The sequence below is a fragment of the Urocitellus parryii genome, chromosome 2, assembly GCF_045843805.1.
Source record: "Urocitellus parryii isolate mUroPar1 chromosome 2, mUroPar1.hap1, whole genome shotgun sequence".
Taxonomy (NCBI): domain Eukaryota; kingdom Metazoa; phylum Chordata; class Mammalia; order Rodentia; family Sciuridae; genus Urocitellus; species Urocitellus parryii.
This window is the reverse complement of record NC_135532.1, coordinates 151,386,913-151,403,440: the sequence shown is the minus strand read 5'-3', so window position 1 is coordinate 151,403,440 and position 16,528 is coordinate 151,386,913.

The window sequence follows — 16,528 nt, the reverse complement described above, 5'->3', positions numbered from 1 at the left end:
AAGTGAGTTAAATAATGTCTTCCCAAATCACATCTACCCAGAACCTCAGAATAGGATCATATTTGTAAATAGTCATTGGAGATGTATTTAGTTAAGGAATTTCAGATGAAATCAAGCATCCTAGATTTGGGATGGATCATAAATCCAATAGACTGGTGTCGTTATAAGAGAGAACACAGAAATATACGGAGGAGAAGGCCATGTGAAGTGAGAGGCAGATTGTTTACACTACCACAAACCAAGGATGGTCCAGAGATACCAGGAGCTGAAAGAGGCAAATACAGATTCTCCCTTAGAGCCTGCTGGCAGCAAGGTCCTGGTGGCACTCTGATTTTGGACCCTGGGCCTCCAAAACTAAAATTCAAAATGAGGCTGGAAGGGGTCAAGGGAAGAATGGAGGAACTTTGGATTGAGCAAAGGGGAGAGAGGGAAAGAAAAGGGGGTTGGGGGGGGAGATGATGGAATGAGATGGACATTATTACCCTTCGGTATGGATATGATTGCACAAATAGTGTGACTCTACATCAGGTACAACCAGAAAAATGAAAAATTGTGCTCCGTTTGTAGAAAGGAAGGAAGGAAGGAAGAAAGAAAGGAAGGAGGGAGGGAAGGAGGGAGGGAGGGAAGGAAGGAAGAAAGGAAGGAGGCAGGGAAGGAAGGAAGGAAAAAGACTGGCCTTTATGTCAAGAGAGAAAAATTCTGAAATGTCTTAATAATAATAATATAAATAGATTCACATTTTTTTAAAAAGAACATTCTAACTATAGAATGGAGATGAACTAAAATGTGAGCTGCTAGGAAAACATTGTTTGAAGTCTAGGAAAGAAAATCACAGCTTGAATTAGAGTGGTAGTAAAAGAGGTGAAAAGAAATGCTGATGTTCAGGAGGTAAAGATAGAGGACTTAGTAATGAATTGAATATTTTGGATATAATATTAAGTGAAAAACTCAAATGTGAAATATGGATTCATTATGATACCACTAAACCTGAGAGAAATACAGGGAAGAAACATATAAAGTATAGATAACATTTCTCAATTTTCTACTTTCTAAGATAATAAAAATGTGGTTATAGTTTGCTTCTACTTTTTAAATACAAATAATACTTTAATTTAACTACCACAAAATTATACTGACAGGGTTACTCCTCAAGGGTAATTGAAATGTGACTTCAGGTTTTGCTGAGATTTTGTGTGAAATTAGTACATTTGAGAGAAGACTAGCAGTAGAAACGACCCCTGACATTGAAATATGCCAAGAGGTTCAGCAGTAAAAGGGTGCTCCAGCACATGAACATCCATAGAGAGACTGAAACCAGCAACAAGCTCCACTGGTTAATTTTCTTGATAAAGGTTTTGAAATAAACTTGCATTTCCAGTAAACCAATAAAATGGTTTCTACTTTATTTAATTATGAAATTTGGGTTTAGGTTAAGTCACATTATTCCTATGGCATAGGAGAAAAAGTCAGTTTACTGTGTATGTACTAGGAAGTTTATGTTTCGTTTTCATCCCCAGTTCCTGGAATATCCTGAGTAATAAGGATGATGGGAACATCTTTTGTTACAATATTTGGGTTTTGTAAATATGTCCTAAAACCCTTGGAATATCCTAAATGATAGAAACATCTTTTATTGCCCCTAAGAAAGAAAAGACAACATTACTGCAACCACAGAAATATAAATAATCAGAAGAGATTACTATAAACTATTACATGCCAACAAATTGGGTGATCTAGAAGAAAATGGATGAATCCCTAGATAAGTCCAATCTACCAAGATGGAATCAAAACAAAATAGAAAATCTGAACAGACCAATAATGTGTAAGAACATTCAACCAGTAATAAAAATTCTCCATTGAAGAACAGCCAAGGACAGCTGAATTGTATTAAACATCTAAAGAAGAAATAATACTAATTATTCTCAAATACTTCTAAAAAATTTAAGAAGAGAAGGAACTACTTCCCAACTCTTTTTGAGACCACCCTTACCCCAGTTCCAAAACCAGACAAAGATGCTACAAGACAAAAAAAAAAAAAAAAAAGAATATTACAGGCCAATTTACTTGATAAACATAGATGCAAAAAATCTTCAACAAAACACGTATAAAACAAATTCAACAACACATTAAAAGAATCATTCACAAAGATCAAGATTTATCCAGAGATACGAGGACAGTTCAACATACAATTTCAGATCCTATCAGTCTTAAATTTTATCTTATGCAAGTAAAAAAGTGAGAAATAGATGATTATTTTTGAGAGTATAATTTTTCAACTAGATTATACTTACTATGTAGACATGATTTAGAGACAGACAAAGCAGATTTGATTGGCATATGACAGATCCATTAAATCCAAATTGAAACCATAATAATGCATTTACAAGTTCAGTGTTTTGTTACTCTGTCCCTTTATTCTTTATTCAGTCAAGCTGTTTAGCTGGAAACCTTTTCCAATGTATCTTCAGAGAAAACATTTTGAAAGGAATAATTTAATGAGACCATTTGTGTTCCCAGTTCCTTGCAGAATGACAGATTATGGAAAGCACAGATAAATATTGTTTGAATCGAGGACATGAAAATGGAAACATTTTGTAAGCTTATCAGTGTCTCACATTGACTGTGAACTAGTGAATTTCCAAAATGTGTACCAAATATAAAAGTTGTAAAATAAAAGGTAAATGGCTATTCCCATTCTTTTTTCCAACAAGAAATTTTGGAGATGTCACTCCATAGTGTCACTTTTCAAAAATCTCTTATTTGTAGATTTCTTGAAAAGTTCTAAAGTAAATGGACAAAATATTTCCCTCAGTTTTGCAATACTAACAATGCTTATTCATATCAAAGACTATTGACATTATCAAGGCTTTTTGTGTCCACCTAAGTATGTATATCTAGTTATAAGCCGATATGCCATAATCTGGATAATGGAACATTTGTTTATTCTACAAATTTATTTAGCCTTATAAGTTTCTGTTGCCTGAAAACGTACTGATAAACAATGATCTCCCATTGTTCCGTAGCCAAGAATAAAATGCCATTTGTCTATGCCTACATTTAGTATTGATTCTTCAAATGGAAAAGAATTCATAATAAACACAGGGGAATCGAGATAGGCTTTCAGACTCAGCAGTAGATTCAAGTAAAGAGGGCAGGCCAGAAGTGGTTTTAAACTGCCTGGAAATTACCATGCAGTGAAAAGGGCTGGGAATCCACAATTGGTTAGTAAACCCAATTCTTAGGAAAGCTGTCAATTGCTGTCACAAGGTAGAGGTCCTCCCTCCCTCCCCAGCCAGCACTTGACAGTCTAGTTGTGTGGGTCAGATGGTACAATAGTTCAAGTCATTTCATCAAACATGGGTGGACCTTGGGTCATCAGCAATCCTTTCATCTTCCTGGTACCCTTGGATCTGTCCTACAAAAGCTTCCAACATGGAAAAACAACTCCACTCTGTTCAGAGTGTGGACAAAGGGGATGGTCTTGAGCTGCTTCTGTGGCAGAGGAGCATCTTTTCGTATAAAGAGGAGATAGGAGGTTAGACTAATTGAATAACTTAGTGACAGTCCCTTTTTCAATGCTTCCCTGCTTGAGGGACCAAATCTATCTTAACACTTCTTCCCTTAGCAAGGCATTCCTTGAGTCACGATGCTTTGTCTACTAGACTTCTAGGACTCTATAGAGCTCACTAAATATATAACAGGCCAGTGTGAATTGTGGCAGTTGAATGGGTCGAGTTGCATCAGAATTGAAAGATAATAAAAAGGGAGCTGGCCTTTGTGGTCAACTGTAAAACGTGTCTCCCATGCCTCCTCCAATCTGGGGTCATTAAGTCATTCCCTATATTCCATAAGAATTGAAACATCCATGCATTTCCTCTAAATGGTCTGGGAATATTAACTTATCAGACTAGCTGGTCTGGGAATATTAACTTGTCAGATGCATTCTGAAAAGCGAGGTGTATATTGTGCTATTCAAAATCTCTCCACAATCACCACAGGGACACAGCCATAAGCACTATGGGGAACCAAAGGCTTAAATAATCAATGAGACAGATATCATACAAAAACTGCTCATACAGAAACCTAGGTACCTTCACGAGTATTATACCTTCTAGTATATAATATTTATTTTCTCAAAAATATTGCTTTAGTTAGCTTTGGCATCACTGTGACCAAAATACCTGGCAAGAACAACTTCGAGGAGGAAAAGTTTATTTAAGGCCACAATATCAAGATCTCATTTCATAGATGGACAGTCCATTGCTCTGGGAACAAGGTGAGGCAACACAACATGGGTGGAGAGGTTCAGCAGAGGAAAACTGCTCAGCTCATGGCAAAGTCAAGAAGCAAAGAGAGAGAGAGAGAGAGAAGTGGGAAGGGACCCCAGGGAAGAGGAACCCTAGTTACCAACCTCCTGCAGCTAAGCCTCACCTACCCAGTTACCACCCAGTCAGTTCATTCAGAGTAGGATGGACTGAAAAGATTACAGCACTCAGAACCAAACCATTTAACCTGCATTAACATAGGAGCTTTGGAGAACATTTTCACATTCAAACCATAACAAACATCATTTTCTAAATTTAGTAAATGGTCTCTATTTTCTAAATTGCTCATTCTCAATCCAGTTATTTCATACTTCCCTTCCTTTTCTTTACATGTTTGATTGTAAGAGTTGATTTGTTTTATGTAATTTTACAGAATTGAATTTCAATGTGTCAGCAATTAATGTTTTTTTTTCAAATTTGATGATATCTGAAAATTAATCTAAGTGACTAAAAAGGCAAAGCTATAAAAGAGTACACAAAATAATAACAATATATAATTTATTGCACTCACACTAGATGCCAAGTTTGGTGTTGAATTAAGCACCTTATAAATATTAAAAAGTGGTCGGAATTGAACCGGATGGTAAGATGGATTTTAAAGTGATGATACTTCTAAGAGCTTATCAGTCAACTGCATGCACAAGTAGATTCCATTTTGATTTAGGTGCTGTGAGGAAGCCCCCTTTCCTGAATGTTTCTCCTCTTACAAGATCTTGACATGTAATTTAGCCAAGACCCTCTCTTTGGATTCCATCATTATTCCTTCAGAATATTTTAAGCAGTACAGTTCTCTCAAGTTCTCCTTCCCTAAGGTATCCTCAATCTCCTCTCTTTTAATTCTCCCTATTTTTTTCTTTCATGTTTCTTTGTCTTGCTATTATGTTTTTCTCCTATGAGTTCGTGGCCTGCAAAGAATATTCTGAAGTCTGTGGAACTTTTGCTTTATTAAAGATAACCCAGTCCATTATGCCACATTCAAATTATTTTCCCAGAATAGAAATAATTCAAGTTTTGTAGTAGAATTTTTACCTTTTGTATAAAATTGATGTCTTAAATGGGTGAAATTGATTAGAAGTCTAGTTTGATGAATTAATAGGAAGAGAAGGTCAATGCTCAGGAAAAAAATATATATATATAACTTCTATTAAAGGTCTAGGAAGGAAGCTTACCTCCAAAAAGAGGAAGAATAAATATTATTCAGGCTTAATATATCCCTGAAAAAGGACATTACAGTGTCTAAGACATTGGCATACAGAACTTCTCAAGGGAAGAAAGGAGAAATTTAAATCTGCTGAAGCAATACTTTTGTGCCTGAATAGAGGAAGGCCAGAGCACTGGAGAAATTGAGGTGAATTTGAATTTCCGAAGAATTTACAGCAAGTCTCTGAGTAATCTTACTCTTTGTTCTGGGCAACTGGCCTACCAATATGAAGCCATCATGAAGTAACCAACAACAACACATTCTTAAAACACAATGGGGATTGGAAGAAAAGATTCCTTCAGGAATTTAGTGGCAGACTTCATATAAACCAATTTCTTTTTCTTTTTCTTTTTTTTTTTTTTTTTACAGAAAAGGTTTGGAACCCTTACACTATCACAGGGTACCTATGTGATGTTGTCTATGGTCTCCCTTTTGAGAGCTGGGCCTGTTCCAATTCCCTAGCCAAATCTGACAGCCATCACTTATCAAGTTAGCTGGATATTAAACAAGGATTGTGATTTACTATGCCAGGACTTTCCTGTTCTCAAGTGGACTCTGACGTTACCCTGATACGTCTTATAACACCCGAATACAGTACTCTGGTGTTTCAACAATGAAATAGACTTTGAGAATATGACTTTGTCCATTTCTTTTCACCTAGATTTTTCTGACATAGTTTCTGTTGTGTTTCACACTTTGTCTTGGCAAGAACATTTCAAAGGGACTTGCATCCTGTCAACACACATTGCCTGCCTGCATGTACCTCATCTCCAATTTCAGCAGCCAAGCCCATTCCCACAAAGTTGAGTTCCTCCTCTCCATCTCTTCCATGTCACTGGACAGACACATAAATTGATGGTAAATGTTCCATAGGTGAACCCAGAATCAGGAACATACTGCCCAGTGACCAGAAGTTGTCATGGGAGGAACCCAAAAGAAAATCAGTTGAATAGGCATGAAAGGAAGTGTGACCAAGAATAAATCAAAATCCATGTTAGTAATGTAGGCAAAACAAACAAATGAAACACCCACGGAGTTCTGATTTTAAAAATAATTAGAATTCGAAAGGACTTCAGAATTAAAGTCATTGGTGTTGGAGAGAGATTCGAGAGGGCCCAAATGTCAAGATTAGAGGAGTGTGTGATGGTTTACCACCCTCTAAGTCACACCAATATTTGCAAATCAATCTGTCCTGTCCTTTGATCTCTCCTCTCAAAGATGGGCCAGTCATATTTTGCCCCATGAATTAAAAAATATTTTCCATTTGGTCTCTTCACACACACACACACACACACACACACACCCCTTTGGTACAAGATTTGTGGGCTGCCTTGCTCCCCTTCTTTTCTTTCTCCTTCCCCACCCCATGTGTCTCTCTATCCTAATGTCAGAGAATCCTCTTGCCAACGCACTCCCTCTTCCAGGGTCTTCTTTTATTTTGCCTATGGCCAATGATTTATAGATCTTTTAATGATCTCAGGTCATTACATCCAGTGTGGTGAGTTTTAATACTCTCTGCCTTTAGGTGGTAGGGAACAGGCAGACCAACTTGTTGCAGGTCAAGTTCCCTAAAAAAAGAATGAAAGATTAATCGGTAGGAAGTTTAAGGAAGAATATTTTCAGGATTAACCTCTGTGTGAGATGGAAGGGAGTAGGACTGAACAGAGGAAGACGTTGGACCAATCACAGAAAGGGCTAAGCCAACCCCATGGGAGCTCTCAAGCCACCGTAGCCCTCAATGTTGTTCTGAGTTGGAGCAAGATGGTTGAGTTTTGGGTTCCTGATTTGGATGCAATGTGGCTTTCTTCAATTGAGAGAATTCCTAGAAAGATGAGACTGATATAAACTATTTGTGGGGAGCAATCCCAGAAACTGGGAGAAGATTTCAGTGCTCTGGAGAGGTCCCCATTACCAACATAGTTTTCACTATAACAGAATTGCCAAAAGATATTATTTCATGTGATTTGGTATGTTTTTGAGGTACAGGTATTTTTCTAACCTCTGTATTTTCTGTCTGTGCCAGCAGGGGAGGTTCCGGAACTTTGGAAAGCAGAAGGAGGCAAGAAAATTTCTGCACTTAAGATTTCCAAAAATTTACATGCAATATGAAGGCTAGAGTTTCAGGGTAGCAAGAAAGAGAATTGTGGATTCTAGATCAGTAGGGATCTGGCCTCATTCCCTGGCCATACTTCAAGACTGTAAGACTGTATGGTATTTCCAATATGTAAATTGGTGTACCCAGCATCTTGAAATAAATCTGTGAGGAACTGGCTCTAACTTGGCTGTGCAGATGGGGGTGGGAGGGTGCCTATTGGTGGCCATATGACTATTATCAGAGGGTACCTCTCTCCTTCCTTTAAAAGTTAGTGGCACTGCTTTAAACCTCATCACCTCTGGAAATAGAAGAAAGCTTTAAGCATAACAAAGCTTGACTATCTCACCAGCCTGTTAGATGAAGTCTTAGACTCAAAGTCACACTGAACTTATTGTTCTGATATGTCTGAAAGGCTTATGGAAGACCTGAAGATGTTGACCTATGGAAAAGGATAACAGAAAACAAGTGAAAGGGCTGATATTTGAAAATTCATCTGAAAAATGGAAGTAACAACACAAGAAGAATTTTCTATCAATGTTTAATACTTTTTTAACATTTTGATAAAATAGACACAAAGTTTTTAAAAATTAAAAAAAAGAAAATACATAGCTATTTCGATAGGCATCAACATGTCTATTTTTAGGAAAGAGAAGAGATTTCACTATAGTCTGAATGTTGGTATCCCCCCAAAAATGCATAGGTCAAAACCTACCCCCAATATAACAGTATTATGAGATAAGGCATAGGAGGTGATTTGTGTCCTTATGAAGAGGTTATAAGACACTACCTTGCCCTTCTTCCATGTGGGTACATAGCAAGACACAGAAAGTAGGCCCTCAGCAGATGACTGAATTTGCTGATCCTTCATCTTGGACTTCAGAGCCTCCATAACTGGGTAACAAATTTCCATTGTTTATAAATTACCCAGGTTAGGATATTTCATTATAGCAGCCCAAACAGGTAAAAGCAAACTTCAACATAGAGCATGCTGTAGATTATGTCTATATAATAAATCAGTCATGACTTCAGCCATAACACAAGAGGGGATTTTTTTTTTTTTGGTTGTTTGTTTGTTTTCCATTTGTTTGAGCTGTTTGCTGTGTCTATGGAATGACAGACTTTTGCATTAGAATATTTATAACTTTCCAAAGGAATCTTAAATCTTAAAGTTCATCAACTCAAATTCAGTTTAACATGTCTATTTTTTAAAAATTAAGGCCTACATTATGAATTCTACCATAAGTACCCTGTGAAATCAATGACATCAATAGAAGAGAAATAGGGAATCATAAGGAAATATTAAAATAGTTCGCTAGTAACCCTGTGTGTAGGAAAGTTTTACATTTACCCTCTCAAAGTGTAACTCAGATTATTTAAATTTAGGGTAGAATTTTGTATTGTAACTGAGAAAAACTTAAGCAGTTGAGACTAGGGAAGGAGTAGTAAAGGTCTGCAAGCATGACAACAGCCATTTTACCTGCCTGTAGGATGAAGTCTTAGACTCAGAGTCACATTGAACTTATTGTTCTGATGTGTCTGAAAGGCTTATGGAAGACCTGAAGATGTTATAAACTGTTCCTGTTTCTCAGAGAGCCTAAGTTTCCATCTGAAGGGGAGCAACTTCGTAATATGGTCCATCTGCCAAGGGACAGAGTTTATCAACTCCTCCTTAAAAACTTAAAAAAAAAAAAGAATGCTGTAAAACTTAAAGGGTACTCTTGCTGACCTCAGATGAATAGCACAGAGAGTTCTGAGACGGAATTTCTCTCACTTTCCATTTTAATAAAACTCCTGCTCGTTTGCTTACCTCAGCATTTGTAGTGATCATTCTTCCACACTTGGAATACAAAACCAATTCTGACACTTGCCTGTAACAAAAACTAAGAACTCTATCAGCAGGATCAAGATTTATGCCCATACTTACATATGGCAATTTTGTTCCCATTCTGTCAGAATTGACATTTTAGGATTTTGAGATGATGCTGGGAGAGGTATTAGCTCCTCCTGGCCTGAACAGAAAAGAAATGCAGATAGGTTGCTAGTAAAGGTCATTAACCAGCTGGATGTGGAAATCTACAAAACTTTGCACTTCTCTAAGAGATTTTTGAATTAAAATACTGCAAGATTAACAGTAAGATTCTATAGAGAGAGGTTTATGATCAAGTCAGAGTTCTCAGTTGTCCTTTCTAATATCATGTTCAGAAAATATCTAGCAATATGCAGGAAAGTTGATGGAATTTGGCATCTTTTCAAAGACTGCAGATTGGATGCTATGCATTTAATCTATGTATAATTGGGAAATTATGAATGAGCCTCTTAGAGATAGAAAATGCCAATCATTTCCTGTTATGCTACAATTGGTTTGATTTATAACGTCTTTATAAAAAAGTAAAAAAAAAAAAAGGAAATTTTTGTACTAAAATACTAGAGCAAAATAGGAAAAGATCACTGAAGTTCTCAGTTGCAAAGGATGCTATTTCTTTTCCAGTGGGAAATGATTGACATTCAATTAAGAGACCAAAGTAACAATTAAGTTTTCCCTTATATTACCATTCTCTCAAAATGCAGAAAGAATTCTTACAATAAGTCAAAACCAATATACAAAGATATAAAATAAATAATGTATGGCAAAGTCTGATTTGAAAAAGGAAAAGAAATCATCTAATTGCAATTTTCCTCTCATTGTTTCAAAGTCAATCTTTTTCTTCTCTGGTATATCTACAGATAGTTTATTTTGCTTCTGACTGTGAGGTAATCAAAGTCTTGCCCAAGGCATAGCTGGAAATTCAACCCATGTTCCTTTGTGGACTCAGTAGGGAGGCCAATAGTAAAACAGGCAAGCTCTGGGATTTAGCATGTTGACTGGGAACTCAAGGACTGCAGCTTGGTGGGAGTGCAGTTTTTCTAGGCAGTAATTGTACTAAACAACACAAAGGTACTTGGTTTATATAGTGATTGAGTCAATGAGCCAACTAGCTCTGCATTTACATATCATGTTCTCTTAAGCCTTTTATCTTTGTATTAGCCCAAGCAATGACTCAAAGGCTCTTGCTGTTTAATGAAAACAGTTGCAAATGAAACCTTGCTACTATAAAACCTACCAGAACTTGGCATCTGTCTCTGGAAGTGCTTTTGCATCAATTTCTCTTATAAGAATCCTTTATCTTAATGCCCTGATTAAATAGTGTTGTTTCCATCCCCTCTATTTAAAAAGTACATGGCACCCCATATCCAGCAATGTGATCATGGAATCATTTCCCAATTCTGGATAAATTCTGGATGTTCAAACAGTCTGCTTACTTCTAGCTAAGCTTTATACCAGTGTTGAAAAGCTCTAGTCATTTAGAGAGAAAATCTTAAAAACAAACAAACAAACAAACAAAAAAACCTGGTGTATAATAGTTTGCAAAATAGTGAGATTCATTGAAACATATTTATCTGTACCTCTCTATGCTCTCCCCTCCCTATCCAACCTTCCCTACCCTGCATCCCCACATCTTCTTTCCCTACCCTACTGCTCTTTTTTACCAGAGTACTAGATTCAGGATCTAGCAGATCAGGTCTGCCCACTTGTCCCAAAAAACAAATAGAAAAGATAATCATGAAAAGCAAGAAAGGAATTTTCATCAATATATCTAAGCCAGGAAGACAAGAGGACCATATCCCTTGCCCTGTTGGGAGGCTGAAAATGACTTTGAGGTTTTGAAGAAAAGGGAATGAGGGCAAGGGTAGGGGGTTTACATAGCTGGAGGTTTTTCATAGATGACAGAGCAGGTGACATTAATCAGGTGTGATCTGTACATCATTATCTCAGAATTGATCAGGTGGGACCTTGTCCAAGAACAAAAATATTTTTCTGATCAGATCTTGTTCCTGGAATCCAAGGTGACTCACAGTGAAGGAGAAGAATACAAAATGGTGACAGAGATGTCAAATTTTTTGTTATGCTTTTAATCACCCATTGAACATTTTTAGGCAAAATGATGTGTCTACGACCTTGTTACAGTTTCCCTTCTATTTTCATGAGATCTGTTTAAATTATTTTTTCTCTGTAGCATTCACACATATGAGAGAAAACATTTAATGACATATATTCTTCCTCTGTCTGATTTACTTCAAAGATTTTTTTTTCCCATTACATGAAAGAAAGAAATCAACACTAATAATGGAGTTAGTTGATGTATCAAATAAATGTTTAAAATGCACATGGAGCATAGAGAAAAGCATTTTCCCCAGTAAACTACAAATAAAATAAGTAAAATTATTTGGAGAGCAAACCTATAAGCTTTTGTCAAATTTAAAGGAAGAAATCAAACTTAACAACAAACTTAACAACAACAAAAAATTGTTCAAAAAGATCTAAGGAGAAGAAAAGCTTATTGGAATAAGTGGCAGGGAACCTCATGAATTAGGAAGGCTGGTGTGACATAAAATCTGCAAACTTCTAAGAGATAGGCAAACAGGAGTTTTCTTTTATAGAGAGGAATCATCTAAGTTAGATAGGAGGGTGTGGGGGTAGTAGGATGAAAGGGTGATGGGATTACATAGTAGATCAGAGGCATTTGTATCCCAAGGCTAGCCACGTTTTGTCTTTCCCAGAAGGGGAGCCATATGCTGGCTCAGGCTATGAGTGGGCCAAAGCTTAGGAGCCTGGGAGAAGGAAAGAATCTTAACCAAGATTTAGGTAACCAGCACTTTGCTCCCAGTGACCAGATGTTCAGTTAATCATCTCTGAGGCAAAGAATGGGGATTTGGAGGCTCTATCTTTGTCCTTGTCATTCTCCAATAAAGAAAGCAGGAATGAGAGTTATCTAAGTCATGCCAGGAGAGATGATTATTTTCAATAAGCCACTTTCCAGAACACAAAAAGTTAGAGGGAGGCAACCCCTATGGGGTCCTGTCCCCTCTTGTTCCTGCAAGAGTTCTGTTTCTATTCATTTTTTAATAAATCCTACTCCTTTCACTCCGGGGGAGTGGCCGGGGGGGAGTCAGAGGGTTACCAGTTTCAAGATATAGCAATACCAAAATGTAACATTTCCGGATTTGAGAAAACAGCAAGAAGCAAGACAGTTTTTCTGATTTTCTCCTAACACCATTGCTTGAAGCAAGCCAGAAAGAATTCTCAGCCCTTCCTCTAAAGAAGGCCATAAAACTTTCATCCCAGAGACACTGTTCCTACCTTGGAAGACACAGAAATGCCAAGAAGAATCTGAAGAATCAGGTCTTATTAAGTCTCCCCATCTCCTACCTGTGGTTTATTACTTTTTGATCATACTCATTCTTTCCAATCATACTTCTATATAGCTGTTCACTATTTATCAAATGTAGCATAAAAATCAAAGATTCCCCTTTCTCTTTGGATCTTCATTGTTGAAGGCACTTACGTCACATGGAGGATATAGTAAATAAATGTGTTATGTTTTCCTTTTATTAAGCTGTCCAAATATAACATGGAGAAGTGGAGATTCACAGCCAATAAACAGGGTAGGCGCATCACCAGGGGAGTTCCCGGAGAGAAGAACCTCAGTCAGGTCAAGTGGGATCCTTAGCAGATATGACAGAAAAGAATTTTAACAAGTGCCAGTCAGAGACACAGACAGAGGTTTATTTAGGGAAGAAAACACACATTTTAGAGAGAATGCAGATTATCTCCAGAGGCACAGCAACCTCTTGATCTGGAATGTTAATATTAATAGAGGAATAGTAGCTAGAGCTACACAACATTGCTCCAATTTTCCCTGAGCTTTGAATTACCCTGGCATTGTGTTACTTTTCCTGGCTGAGGATGCAGACCAAGAAAGAGGAGGGCCAAGGATGTGGGCTGGGTTGTTCTGGAGTTGCCTGTTTTGCATTTCAAAAGCTTCTGGGCATTTCCAATGGTTCATGGATGCTTCTCTTTTGAGATTCAGCATATCTTTCTTTTCCAGTATCCCCAAATTCTTATATCAAAAGGTCAGTGAATAGAAAATTCCTGAGATAAAATAACCAGGTCAGGAGGATTCTTGGGAGAACTACTCAACAGGGTGATAAGCTATGGAGTCTGAGGGATTCTTGCTAAACTGACTTCATCAGGATTTTTGCTAAAGCTGGACCAAGCAGGCCAAATCAGAAAGAGAAGTTTTGAGGAGTTTGACTCCAGTTTGGTCAAGGACAGAAACTGTTAGTCAAAAATTGTTAGTAGACAAGAGTCTGGTTATAGGAAAATAAAATAAACGAGGTGGCTCCAAGATGTCTTAGTAACTTTCCAATCCCGAAAGTTGGTGCAATCCTATTTTAGACATGTATTTGATAAAGAGTAAAAGGAGCCCTACAATTGCCAATTAAGATCACAGACCACTACAAAAAGTGGTTCTTAAGGAGAAGTGTGAATTGATTTTGTGTGAACATGAGCCATTTTAAATTGACACAGGAAACCACTTCTGCAAACCCCCTGACTTCTTGCTCATAGGCATCTCCATCATCATGGCCGCACTGCCTTATTAGAAAATTGAGGTCATTTGTTGCGGTTACTGGTGTCACTCGTGTTAGTCTTAACCTCTAGTTTCACACTGGTCTGATCTCTCCACAAAGATGTAAGGACATTAGAATTGCCCAGTTGACCTTAAAGGATTACTTTATTCCTTCCTGCTAAAATAAAAGCCCTTTGTGCTCTCCAGGAGTCTAAGGGAACGGGAGATGACCCCATGAGAGGAGATTCAGGAAAGGAGAATGGAGGCTCTGAAGGAGACAGAGCCATTCTCAGGGTGGAAAAGATGCCACCGAGGTTGTTTTGTTTCTTATTCCTGGAACTTTTTTAACCTACCCTCTCTTTAATGGCCCAAGTTTTTACAGGTGACTTATTTACAAAGACCTTTCAAAATCATGTTGAATGTAGGCCTTACCTCTTACTCTATGTATTTTTCAGAGTCATAAAATGACAGTTTCAGCTAGGTCAGAATTTATTCTTCTACAAATCTGTCAGTAATGGAAAAGCAAAAAATAAATAAAAGTTCTTAAGATTTGGTGGTTTGATGGTTAAGCTATGGTAGTGTATGTTTCTTGGAAGAGGCAATCCAAGTAGGTTAGGGAGCAATTTTGTTCCAGTTCACTGTTTAAGATGATGATGATACCTCTGGCAAAAAAAAAAAAAAAAAAAAAATTGATTCTGAAAAGATATGGCCTGACTCAGTGCCAGAGAAGAGTCTTGCTCCTTCCTGTCAGCTGCTCTCCTTGCTTCACCTCTCATCCACTTCCTTCAAACTCTCTCGCCAAGTGATTGAACAAATCAGTCAGCACCAATGCCATAGAATTAAATGTTTCTACACCTCCCTGATGTGCTTGGAGGGCCACTCAGGCAAGGCAATGATGGAAGACTTCATCAGTGACTCGTGAATGCCGCAGACAAAAGGTGAAGCAGTGTCATGGGGCTGGGAAAAAGAAATTTAGAACCACTGCAGGGACTCAGTGTCTCCTCAGAAATTGCTCCCTAACCCACTTGGATTGCCACTTCCAAGTCACATACACTACAGAGAGACACACTTTGCTTTTGAGTGAATCCAAAATGATTTCATTTCATGATTTAAAGAAAAAACAATGAAACTGTCTTCAAATCTATGACTTTGGAATTTTCTTTTTCTTCCTTGGCTAGATGTTGGATAATTCTGATATCATTTGACTCACGGATAGATGGCTCTTCCGAAAATGAATACTGGGCTCAGGTGCACTCCTAACATTTTGTGAATCTTCACCTAATTAATGGGAGGTGAGTCTCTTAACCTACTGTCCAGGTCCCTTGGCACATTATTAGCAACTATTGCTTTGATGGATCTTTTTAAGTGCTCCTCTTGGGAAAGATATTTGAAAGTCACATTTAAATAAGGATCCAACAATTACTGAACATTAATTCTCTTCTAGTCTCAAATGCTATTTCTGGCGAAGGTTATGGAGACAATTTTAGTGGGAGAAATACACCATTATTTAGTTACTCCTGGTTCCCTATATACAGCAAGGGGATTTTTGCTAATATTTTCCCTCTAATGATATAATGAATTTTCATTCACAACTGAAATGTAGAGAATAAAGTGAATGAGGAAAAAGCCAGTGCTCATGGAAGATTTTCCATCTTTTTACCCCAAATACAACTTTCACTGAAGTGGCATCTTTTTTAAAGGATTCACATAACTTAAAGTTGAATGTTTGATCCAGGAACATTCTTTGTTTCCTTTCTTCCATCTTTTAATGTCGATTGATGCACTAGGCTAAAACTAAAAGAAAAAAAAAACATTTCAATCAGAAGAGGAGACAGGGAATATGAATAACTTGTCAAAAAACACAGCTTACAAGTAGCAAGATGTGAATTGAGACCAAGTCTCCTGACAGTTTGATATCATTTACCTCAAAAATTAGTTATTTTTTTAAAAAAGTCAAGCACATATCAATTCATAAGGTAAAAGTTTTAAATTCATTAGGTTCAGATTCAAATGGAATGATTATAGAATTGCAATCATATTTAAAATGACTAATCTATATAGTAAAAACTACTTATGGAAGCAAAACAAAGGAGAATCTGAGATTTAAAAAGAAATGAGCTTGAAACATTCTTAAATTTACAATGTTTTTTTTAAATTAATGATGTGTTTCAGAACAAAGCCAAAATACCAAATAATTGCAAAGAGAGACATTATAAATTCAAACTAATGCTAAATGTGAGAAAAGAGACCAGTGAGGATTAACTGAGAACATCAGTGATGAAACAGGAAATAAAGAAGCTCTGGATGGCAAATAGTTCATTTATTAAAAAGGTAAAGAGGAATATAATTCATACATTAAACAATCCAAGATATCTGTCATCAAACATTGATTTTGCATATAAGCATAAAAGGGAATTTTGGTCAAAGGTAAAAATGGTTAAATTAGGACAACAGTGCA